Source organism: Solanum verrucosum, unplaced genomic scaffold (genome assembly GCF_900185275.1).
Source record: "Solanum verrucosum unplaced genomic scaffold, falcon-dt-bn FXZP01000218.1, whole genome shotgun sequence".
Lineage (NCBI taxonomy): Eukaryota > Viridiplantae > Streptophyta > Magnoliopsida > Solanales > Solanaceae > Solanum > Solanum verrucosum.
The window spans coordinates 1,551,309-1,564,233 of NW_026020464.1; the positions used below are offsets into that span (position 1 = coordinate 1,551,309).

Below are 12,925 nucleotides of genomic sequence, written 5' to 3' on the forward strand. Positions count from 1 at the left end.
GCTGTTAACAACTTAATAATTTAAGTATCCGCCCGTTATTAATTAAAGTATCCGTGCTGCTATATTAAGTATCCACACTGCTATATTATGTATCCGAAAAACACTAAAAAAAAGGATTTTTGGTAATTAATGAAAAAGTAGGGAAATGAAGTAATTTCTTCCTTATACTATGTCATTTGCCTAATTTTTACAAAAAAGAATAGTCCATCTTTTTGGTGGGCCTCAATGTACAATTTCTATAGCTTTTAGTCCAACTCTTTAGTGCAATGTTGGTCCTCCCAAACTCCCATTTCTAAATAAGACTAGATATGAGACCCCGTGCCAGCACGGGGACCAATATATGTTACTGTTTCTGTTTTAATTTATGTGGTACATATGAAATTTGAAATTAATCAATTTTTTAGTATGTTTTTATATATTTTAAGTTGCTAATTATTTGTATTTAGAGTATGTTTTACGTAAATATATTAGAAATCACAATAATTAACAAGTTAATATAAAAAAAAACTTATAAAAAATTCATTGACTTTTGAAATTTCATTTGTATCACATAAATCAGGACCGAGTAATATATATGAAAATTACATAAAACGTACTATAACTCACAATAATTAGCAACTTAAAATATCTATATATCTATATTTCTCCCAATTTATGCGGTATAGATGAAATTTTGAAAGTTAACAAAAACTTTTTATATGTTTTGAAATATTTTAAGCTATTAATTATTATGATTTATAATACTTTTTACATAAAAAAATTATTTATATAAAGTATAAAAGAAAAAATTTAGAAAAAGGAAACATAAATGTCAGCAGGAGTCCAATCTATGTTAATTTCTATGTTTTAATTATTGTAATACCGATTGAATTTGGAGAGCCAACTAAAAATTTTGAAAGGATTTTTTTTATAAATTTTAAGTTGTTAATTATTATAATTTATAATATTTTTATTAATTTTAAACCAATATATGTTTTTCTCTGTCTCAATTACATGAGACATATGGAATTTGGAGAGTAAACTAAAATTTTAAAATATGTTAAGTTGTTAATTATTATATCTTATAGTACTATTACGTGATTTTCAAATAAAATATGTATTTTTTAATTTCAATTTATATGTCATTGATATAATTACATATATTAAGTAATGAAGAATGAATGTGTAAATTATGTGACACCTATGAATTTTGGAGTGTAAATAAAATTAGTTATATGATTTTAAAAAAAAAAAGCGGTTAATTATTACAATTCATAATACTTTTTATATATTTTTTAAATGATATATATATATATATATATATATATATATTATATATATCTTTATGATATTGATATTAGTATTATAATAAATTAAATTTTATTATTTTAAATTTATGATCTGAATTGTCAGCCTATGGCACATTATAAAATGTTCCAAAGTAGATATCAGATTTACAAAAATGTCGATGCCAGCTAAAGTAATAAAATAACATCTAAGGGCATGAACCTATATAAGTATATATAAAGTTGAATATTGACAATTTGATGTGGCATCTCTCTTGTAATGACCCGAAAGGTCATTTTTGGAAATTTTGAATATTCATTTAACTTGAGTTAATTAATCGTTAGTTAATGAAGTAAAGTGATCATTTAATGATACTCTTTACCACTTGATCATGGGTTAAAGTGAATTAAATTATTTGGGGTAAATATATGGGTCAAATCTGAAATATTAAAATAGGTTAGTAGGGATTATTACTTTTAATACATTATTAATTTAGAAAAGAGAAGGAAGAAACTTACCTGCGTATAGCAGCGGCTGGCGTGGAGAGATCCACTTCACGATCAGGTAACACCAATACAATTCCTTAATTTTGCAATTGGAACATGCGTTGAGTTCAAAAGGATGGTTGTTTATTATTATTATTTTAATAATGAGAGGAAACAGTAAAGAGGAAAACTATTTTTTGCACTTAAATAAATTATTATATATATATTTGTAAGTTGCAGTGATTTGGAATTGGAGAATTGGACGTCGTGCCATTATGTTAGCATTACAGCCAAATGACGGCAATGTAAACATGCCAATTAATGAAGGCATTCATTTAGATTGTGAATGCAGTGTTCATCCGTACTAAAAGTGATTAGGGTTTTAGTCTGAGTTTTACGATTTTCTTATAATTATCAGGTTATAATTCAAGTTTTGATATATTGGTATATGAAATTAAATATTAGGTATATTGTTTGAGATGAATATTGTCAAATTTATGATATTTGGAGGAAATTAGACTTAATCCTAGGCTTAAAAATTTAGGAGAATGATATGTGGGTTGGCATCAAGAACTAGGAACTGGGCTATAGTAATATGGGCGTTGTAAAATTAGAAATCTTATCACGATTATTTTTGTGAATAGATTGCATTGATTTGGAAGTTAGCCGAAAGAGGAAGGCTCAAGTTCTGGAGTAATTGTTCGACTATTATAGGCAAGTGGATTTCTAAACCCTTGTTAAGCGTATGGAATTCGTGTATTTCCTTGTGGTATATGGTTGAGAGTAATGTGATCAATTGTTTTTTGTGATGTGTTGAGAATTGTTTGAAAGGCTTGTTAGATCATTGTTGATGTTGAATCCTGATTGTCTTGTTGTGAATTATGCAATGTTATGAAAATGGTCATCTCCTCATTATTTGTGTGAACATGTCATTTGCATTGTTCTGAGACATGGTTCTGACAAGTGTTATGTGCATTGAGAAAGAATAAGAAAATAAAGAGGATGTACCATTTCGAGGGACGTATCGCGCGCCGCGATGGATACTATATTTCGAGGGACGTGTCGCGCGCCGCGACGGATACTATATTTCGAGGGACGTATCGCGCGCCGCGATGGTTACTATTATCGAAAGTCGTATCGCGCGCCGCGATGGATGCATGGACAGATATGTCCCCCATGAGTCCCGGACTGAGAGACAGCGGGTGTGTATCACTAGGTCAGACATGCATCACTATACTTGACATTGCACTCCATTGCATTGCACATATTTATCATTATTGACCTTGATATCGTGTTTTGCTGATCTTGTGAGTGTCTTTCTGTGGAACTTTGATTGGTGAATATTGAGCTTGTTGTTGAGAATATGTAATTGTTAGAGTGTTGTTGTTGAGATATGTGTTGTTTGAATTATGAACTGTTAGGTTGAGCTGGTTTTAAGCAGGTTGTAGTTGTGGAGATTGTAATTGATGAATATTGAGCTTGTTGTTGAGGATATGTAATTGTTAGAGTGTTGTTGTTGAGATATCTGTTATGTGAATTGTGAACTGTTAGGTTGTGCTGATTTTATGCATGTTGTAGTTGTGGAAGTTCGGTTGGGGTGTAAGGAGTACTCGTATTCTATCCCCTTAGCTTGTGTTTAGAGGTTTACTTGTTGAGTACCGCGTGGTTTGGTACTCACCCCTTGCTTCTACAAATTTTTGTAGGTTACAAGCCTGGATTTTTGTGGTACTTGTCATTCTCTTCTTTTCCAAGGCTTCTGGGAGATTTGTGAGGTAGTTGCTTGTCTTCTCAGCGATCCTTCTTACTCCTGTTTATGATTTTGTTCTACTCTAGAAACAATGTCATATGAGACTTGTATTTTTCTTTTTATTCAATTGTAATACTTTAGAGGCTTGTACACGTGACAACCAGATTTTGGGGGCATTTTGAGTTTATTATAAAAATTTCCGCATTTTATTGTAATGGTTGAGTTTTAGGCTGACTTGTCTTGGTGGGTTAAGACGAATGCCATCACGTCCATTTTTGGGTTGTGACATCTCTATGACCAGTATTTGTATTCATATTTTTTTCCTTTTTTTGACATTTTATCTTTGTTTTGTATTTTTTATTTGTATTTAAAAAAAAGGTATTTATGTCATTCCCGATTAATTATGCCCTTTATAACATCCATTACACTAATATAGATTTAAGTAAATGAAAATGGAAGATGAAAAGATAAAAACTATTCATTTTTTATAACTGTTTATAATTATTTAGCCTATAAAATAAAAACAAAATAGTTGAGCATTTGTAACAAATAAGAACAAATTTCTTCACTTTGGTTCTTCTTCTTCTGACGATAATGATCAATATATGGTATCAACTTTTGTCGCTAAGATGTCCATCAAATTTCTAGGTCATGTGACTTTTTTAACAAAAGAGAAAGAGAGAATATCTCATTATTCTTGTGAAGACATTGATGTAAAGAAAGAGATTATGTAACAAAAAATTCTTTTCAAAATAATAGACATTTTGAAAAAATGTTTATTCCTCCTACAAGGAGAGAAAATTCATTGTGATTGAGAAATTTATAAGAAGCCTGATTAGTGTTTCAAAGGGTAAGAAAAATTATTTGGAGAAAAAATCATTCTATTTATGGAATTCGTATCAAATTAGGAGGAGAACAAGCAAAAATTTATTTTGTGACTTGAAAAGAGAGAAAATTAGATATTATTTCTTTCAACCTCATTATTCTTCTAATTTCTTTCTTCTTTTATTTTGTCTTGATTTTTTGTATCTTTAATTAAAGTTTTTTTTTCTTATTTATCTTTAATTAAAGTTTATATATATTTTCTTAAAAAAGAATTTAAAAAGATGATCATATTTAGTTCCTTTCCTCATCAATGCTATTAATCTCATAATTAGTGTTATTTATATTATTTTCTTAATTACTTTTTTTTCTTTCATTTAATTATTTATTTGAAGAAATTAGTTATTATAACTTTATAAGAATTACACATGTATTTTTACATAATTGATTTGTTATTTTTAAAATTTTTGGATCATTCTTCATCTTAAAGTTTCTATCTATATGTAATAATAAAGCTAAAATAGAAAATGTGGGGTGACACCTTCTTAGCAATAGATACTTATTTATTCTGATCAATGTTTCTGACATTTTTTGTTATTTTTTCCTTAAAATAATTGTTGCCTCGATTTTTAGTTTTAGTTTTATTTTTGTAGCATTTTCTAATTTTAAAAGACTGAAAAATTTATATTGAAAATTTACAAAATATAAAAAATGATTTATTTAACTCCTATCATCATCAATATTATTATTAATTTGTTTTACTTCTTTTCTTAATCTTCATTTCATCATTAATGTAATTTATATCATTTTCTTAGATATATATATATATATATATATATATATATATATATATATATATATATTTGTGACATTTCTTAGAAGTTAGGATTACTATTTCTATAATTTTTAAAAATTTTGAATTCTTTTGTCATACTAAATACAACATGTTTTATTATAATTACATTTAATATATTAATCAATATGTTGTACGAATGAAAAGAAAATTATCATTTCACAAAAACAAAGGTTAAAATATAATTTATTATGATTAAGGAAAGATAAAATTATTATTCCAATATCCATAAGCATATATAATACATTAAAAATTAATTGAAAAGCTGTAAATGGAAAAGGAATCACCATTTAAGGAATCATTATTTTTAATTTTTTGGATCATTTCTTCATGTAAAAGTTTCTATCCATACGTAACAATAAAGTTAAAATAGAAAATGTAGTGACACCATTCTTACTAATAGATAGTTACTTTTTTTTATTTTTTATTTTTGACAATTTTGGTTATATTTTCTTTAAAATAATTATTGCGTCAATATTTTTTTTAAGCTTTATTTTTAATTTTAAAAGATTGGAAATTTCATGTTAAAAATTTTAATAATAGAAAAAATGATTTATTTAACTTTTATCATCATCAATACTACTAATTTTTTTGACGTTTTTTCTTAATCTTCATCTTATCATTAATGTTATTTATATAATTTTGTTTAATCACTTATTTTTTCTTTTTTAACTCTTTTATATATATAAAGTTGGATAGGTAAATGATGATGTGACATTTCTTAGAAGTTAAGATTACTATTTATCTAATTTCTCCAATTTTTGAGTTCTTTTGTCATACTAAATACAATATGTTTTATTATAATTACATTCAATATAGTAAACAACATGTTCTAGGAATTAAAACAAAATTATCATTTCAGAAAAATAAATGTTAAATTATAATTTTATTATGATTAAGGAAAAATAAAGATATTATTTCAATATCCCATAAGCACATTCAATACATTAGAAATTAATTGGATATAACTGTAAATGGAAAATGAATCACGATTTAAGGAAAATAAATGTTTGCAATACCATAATAATTAAGGAGAGAGTAAGATATTATTTTAATATCCTAATTCGGAACTTTTAATCTACTACTCAATTAAAAATAGAATGCATTTAATAACATCAAAAAGTTATTAGTTTAATATTTTTTCTCATTGTACTAATTCAATTCAATCAAACTTAATTTTAAAGATAAAATAACAGCTTCATTTTAATTGTTGTCAATATATTTGAAAAAATTATTGTGAAAAGGCTTTTCTTGCGCCTTATTTTAATTTTCATATACTATTATTATTTTTTCTGTCTTTTTTCAATGAATTTTATTTCAATTTAAAATTTAATGTTTATTCTTAAAACTCTGACGGTACAAATGAAGGTGGAGTAAAATATAATAAATGATGATTCTTTTACTAAATAAGAAGATATAACGAAATTGAAAGGGTGACCTTTTTTTTTTTTTGTAAATGGATAGGAAATTCTATTAAGGTATCTTTATGTCATTATTCAATATATTTTTAATATAAATTTCATTTGTTGATGCATTTGTTTAGTACTCCCTCTGTCCCTAATTACTTGTTTACTTTTCCTTTTATAGTTGTCTCTAATTACTTGTCCATTTTGACAAATCAAGAAAGAATATTTTTTTACCTATTATACCCTCAATTAAATGACCAATTACTTTGAAAATTGCAGAACTTTTCATCTACTTCATAATTAATAGGGGTAAAATGATAAACTGACTATGTCATTAATTGATTTCTTAATAAATGCGTAAATTTAAAAGTGGAGAAGTAATTAGGGACAGAGAGAGTATTACAGTCTTATTTGACATTATGAGATATTTCTTAGACATTTAAGGAGAATGGTAGACCGAAATATATATTATATATTAAAGGATGAACTTCATGCAATGGAAGAATTTGTTATTAGCAAATATATTTTAACTTATTTGATAAAAAATATATTCTTCCTCATTTAATAGATGTAAAATTTGTGAAGCTTTATTTTTTTTCACAATCTTCATATTATTAAGACAAATAATAATATTACGATTAAACAACAAAGTAAATATAAAATTTTAAAAAAATATTTAATTTAAATGATCGCGCGAAGTGCGGCCAAGTTCTCTAATTTAAAACAAAAAAGTAAAATTTAAATGGGTCTACTATAGAATTCCTAGAAATCCAACTTGAAAAATTATGCTAAAAATGGAAAATAAAAAGTGAAATAAATTTAATTGAGAGTTATCCTTTGTCTGTCCCATTTTATGTGAGACTTTTTATTTTTCGAGAATCAAATAGTTTAAGTTTAACCATAAATTTGCGTATGATATCTTCTTTTTTTAAAAAAAATTTGGACAAATTAGATAAATAGTAATGTTAGCTTCTAAGAAATGTGACATCATCATTTACATATCCAACTTTTATATATATAAAAAAAGAGTTAAAAAAGAAAAAATAAGTGACTTAAGAAAATTATATAAATAACATTAATGATGAGATGAAGATTAAGAAAAAACGTCAAATAAATTAGTTGTATTGATGATGATAAAAGTTAAATAAATCATTTTTTCTATTATTTAAATTTTTAACATAAAATTTCCAATGTTTTAAAATTAAAAATAAATGTTAAAAATTAAAAAAAAAATGGAGGCAATAATTATTTTATTAAAGAAAAATATGTGTAGAAAAAGTAGACGTAGATGAAGCCAAATGAGTAATAATAATAATTCTAATAAGGACTAATGAGTAATAATAATAATTCTAATAAGGACTAATGAGTAATAATAATAATTGCAATGTTAGTCCTTGGTGTTAGTCCTTCTATTAATGTACAATTGTTTTTGCACATTGTACAACTAATTAATGTAGTGAAAAGTTAATGTACAAAATTGTATGCATGTTGTACAAGAGTATTAATGCAATGTTGGTATAAGAAGTAAAATAAGTAATATATGGAACATAAGAAAATAAATAAAGAAAAAAAAGTTGTTTATTTTTTAGACAATATTTTCCATTTGTACTGAACACAACCTATAAGGCTATAACTATACAATAAAAATAGAGATTATATAGAAAGTACGAGCTTGTCTTTCCTTGTTATTTGCACAAAATATATTGGAAAATAAATTGATTAGTAAGCGATTTTTTCGGTATATTATAATCCATTTGTTCTTCTTTTTCTTTTTTTATAGAAATTTTAACACTCTTATGAACAAAAAAAAATTGAAAAATGCTAAATTTGGAGAATGAGTATTCTTCGGGTGTTGATAACATAGTTTACAAATATATGTATTTATAACAACGATAGCATACCCAGTGAAATTCACTAAGTGTGGAGTGGAGAGTAGAATGTACGCATACCTTATTACTACCTCGTAAAGATAGAGAAACTGTTTCCGAAAGATCCTCGGCCCTTTAAATATCTTTATTTGCGAAGATAAAATTTAGAGAAAAAAAAACAAACAAAATATAGCAAATACATCTGTAGCATACAAATTGTAGAGGCCCATAGTATAAGACCAGCCCACTAAGTAGCAACACTGTGAAGAACAACAGTCTCAATTGTAAGCCCAGGCCCAAATCCAAAAAGGACACCCCATTCAAGCCCTTCACCTGTAGTTCCTAGGCCTTCTTTTGTAGAGGCCTTTCTCATTTCATCCAAAATAAACAACACACAAGCACTTGACATATTGCCATAGTTACTCAATACTTCTCTTGAAGCCCTAAGTTTCTCCGGCTTTAGGCCCAACTTTAATTCAACTTGGTCCAAAATCGCAGGTCCACCTAGGTGAGTGATCCAAAATAGAGAGTTCCAATCAGATATACCCAGAGGTTGAAATGCATCCAAAAGGCTCTTCTCGATGTTTTTCGAGATTAGCCCAGGAACATCCTTAAGTAAATAGGATATATGCCCAACCTCACGGAGGTGTCCATAGATAGCCCATTAGCTATCAGGGACTAGAGTTTGAGCTGTTGAGACGAGTTTGAATAAAGGCCTTTCGACCCCTAGAATTGGGTCTGAACCTATAATAATTGCGGCCGCCCCATCACCAAAAAGGGCTTGGCCTACCAAGTTATCTAAGTGACATTCACTAGGTCCACGGAACTTGACCGCAGTAATCTCAGAGCTAACAACAAGGACTCTAGCACCTTTGTTGTTCTCAGCCATGTCTTTGGCTAGCCGGAGTAATGTTCCCCCGGCATAGCAACCTTGTTGGTATATCATGAGTCGCTTGACCGATGGGCAAAGCCCGAGTAGCTTAGTGAGCTGGTAGTCGCACCCGGGCATGTCCACACCACTAGATGTACAAAAGACCAAATGGGTAATCTTAGATTTGGGCTGGCCCCATTCCTTGATGGCCTTTTGGGCTGCCTCTTTGCCAAGTTTAGGCACTTCAACAATAGCTATGCCTTGCCTAGCATCAAGGGAAGGTGCCATATATGCACACATATTAGGGTTCTTTTTCAAGATTTCCTCGGTTAAGTGCATGTATCTTTTTTTAATCATTGATTTATCACCTGCAAATATGAAAAAAATTGTCAAGAAATTAAAAATAATAAAGATATGAAATTTCCAACCATGGTAATCATTAAGCAAGATTAACATGTGTTGTATTCAGGGGAGTATGAGGGGGTCACTGGGTTCATGTGAATCATGCTCTCCTTTCGAAATCGTATATAGTACTATTATATTTTAAATATAGACGTGTGAACCTACAGTACTTGAAGTATCATATAATGAACTGATGATTGAGTGCACCGTTCTAAATTAGAATTTTATGTCTATCTTGTTTTATTTGAATTCTAAAATTGGAGTAACACCTCTTTAAGTGATTATTGATAGCACTTTATATATATATATATATATATATATATGGGTTTAATCTTTCAAAATTTTCAAAAAAAAATCAAGTTTATCACATTGAAAATTCCTATTCTTTTTAGCAATCTAATATTTTTATATAATTAAGCCAAATGTGTATATTAAAACTAGTGGTACTGGATATGATATAACATACAATTAATGGTTCATTCGTTCTCAATATAATATACAATATTTGAATAGTTAAGAATTAATTTCGGACCAATAAGTTTAGGAAAAATTACCTAAATACACAACTTGTTTTACCATATTCTCTAAAATTTCCTACCATTTGAAAAATTACAAAAATTCCTACTCTCTCCTATTCTCGGATACATTACTTTATGCAATGTATTGGTCGAATACATCACTTTACACGATGTGTCGATCGGATACATCACTTTGTGTGATGTATTAGGACGTACGCGATGTATCGTGACGTCGAGTGTTGTATCCGAAACAGACATGAGATGTACTAGGATGAGGGATATATTCGAAATCGAGACGCGATGTATCGATATGTTCTAGGATGTATCCGGATTCTACCAATTTAAGAAATTTTTGTAATTTGGAAAAGAGTAGAGATAAGATGTAATTAGCTCTTAACACTATGAGATTTGTGCGAAATTCCCATAATTTTAATTATTTTTAGTGATAAGAACCTAAATGTCAAATCGATCAAATTTATATCTTAGATCCACCTTCTCGTAATAGAGCACTCATCATCGTAAAATGCATTAGTCAATATAGAGCACCTAACTTCTTTAGAAATCTATATAAAAAGTATTATATTTCAGCAGGTTAATAATTTTAAAAATATTAAAAAGTTCAAGAAAATCATATTCAATGAAAAGTTATTCGAACCAAACAAATATTAACAACTTAACATAAAATGTAACAAAACCCATAAAAACAATAAGGTGAGGAGTTTTTTTTTTTAATAAGATAAGGTCTTATCTTACACATGCGCTTAAATTTTTCCTTGAGCTCAGTCTTGTGCTCACTATTAGTAATACGAAAATAATAATCAGGATAAGTACTCTGATCAACACAATTGAAAGGCGTAGATGTTCCAATGGCCATGACCGTAGCCGGACCCTCGGCACGTTGCGCCTTACGATACTCCTCAACGGTGACCATTTTCGCGGGAAAAAATGGTGGATAATATGCTAGGTTTTTTTTAGGTGTGTAGTAGAGTAACGTTTATTTTTCATGGAGTAGTATAAACTTGTCATTTATTTATATGTGAAATCCAAAAGAAAGAATGGTGTTGACAGCCTTGGGCTTTGGACAAGAGTAATTTGAGACGTAACTATATCAAGAGTTTAATTAAAATGAGATACAACATATATATTATATATATACATAAAAAATAATTTTAACTCTATATATACTATATGATTTAAATGAGTCAAGTTTTTTTTTAAGCAGTTTGATCTCTACCTTCATGAGATAGGGATAAGGTCGTGTACACTCTATCTTCTCTAGATCTTACTTGTGGAGTTACACTATACAATATAATTTTTTGATAAAGGGGCTTCAGAGAATCGCTCATGCCACCTATAGCTCAACTTTAAACCCTATTAATACTCTTTGGAGAATCAGATATGCCTCCCTACAATCACTACAAGAAATATAGAATTAGATACGAAATTTATCAATAATCCCTAGCTAATCCATCTGAAAAGCTTCTAGCTAAGTGAATTTGTTTATAAGTCATCATTAATTCGTAGCCAAATGAAATTGTTATAATTTTTTGTATAAATTATAGGAACCACATATTATAAGTACTAAATAACATCCTATCCCTTTTAGTTTTCTATTTACCAAAAATCCCTTTAAAATGATGTTTGCGGGATACATAGCGTTGTGCACGGGATACATTAGGTTTGATACATTTCACATAGCGGGATACATAGCGTTGTGCATGGGATACATAGTGTTTGATACATTCCACATCCCGATACATAGCGTTGTGCACGGAATACATGCGGGATACATAGGTAAATAAGGGATTTTTGAAATTTTTGAAATAAGTAGGGATAAATGGATATTAAGGTAAGTAAAGGAGTGTAGTTAAGTAATTTGTCCTAAATTTTTTGTTGTTTAGCTTTTAATTTTTTAAAAGAAATTTTGAACACGTGAGTTTGTCCTTGCCAATTAAGTAGTAATATTTATATTTACATTAACATTTAATTAGATGTGTTTTTTTTTTTTTTGCAATTCTAACTCGTCACACAAAGTGTCAAAAACAATAAATGCAGTGGAGTGTCATACATATTTTTTTTGTGTTAGATACAGGAATGCAATGAATTGATGTATGACAGAACTAGAGTTTTTGAGTTTAAATTTTGAACGTATTGGTTGTAATGATTTGATGTATGATTAATATGATAGAATCAAAGTTTTTAAATTTAAATTTTAAACGTATTGATTGTGATGAATTGATGTATAATTAATATGATAAAATCAGATAGTTCTCGAATTTAAATTTGTAAATGTATTGATTAGAAAGAATTGATGTATGATTAATATAACAAAATCTGAGTTTTCGAATTTAAATTTTGAACATATTGAGAGTATTGATTGAGGAGTTTCAAAATCGGATAGCTATTAATTTTTAAAGGATAATAGTACTTTTGATTCTTTAATTATTAACAGGTTTTAATTTTGGTCCTCATAGACTCAACATATTTAATCTTAACTTAATCAAAATGTATGTTTTAAATCCATATATGTAAGGAATATGTTAAATTAAAATTATTTTTTTAGAACTACATTAATTACCCACATATATGAAATAACAATATATACACATTTTTATAGTACATGATTAATTACAAAATCTGAGAATATATTCCCAAGTAAAGGGATCGCAGCTGCACATTTTAAGGAA

The 12,925-nt window shown here is 28.0% G+C and overlaps 1 pseudogene; it reads right to left on the reverse strand.

The window, feature by feature from the left end:
• Positions 1-8,686: 8,686 nt before the first annotated feature.
• Positions 8,687-11,195, reverse strand: LOC125808751 (chalcone synthase 1B-like; annotated as a pseudogene).
• Positions 11,196-12,925: the final 1,730 nt, after the last annotated feature.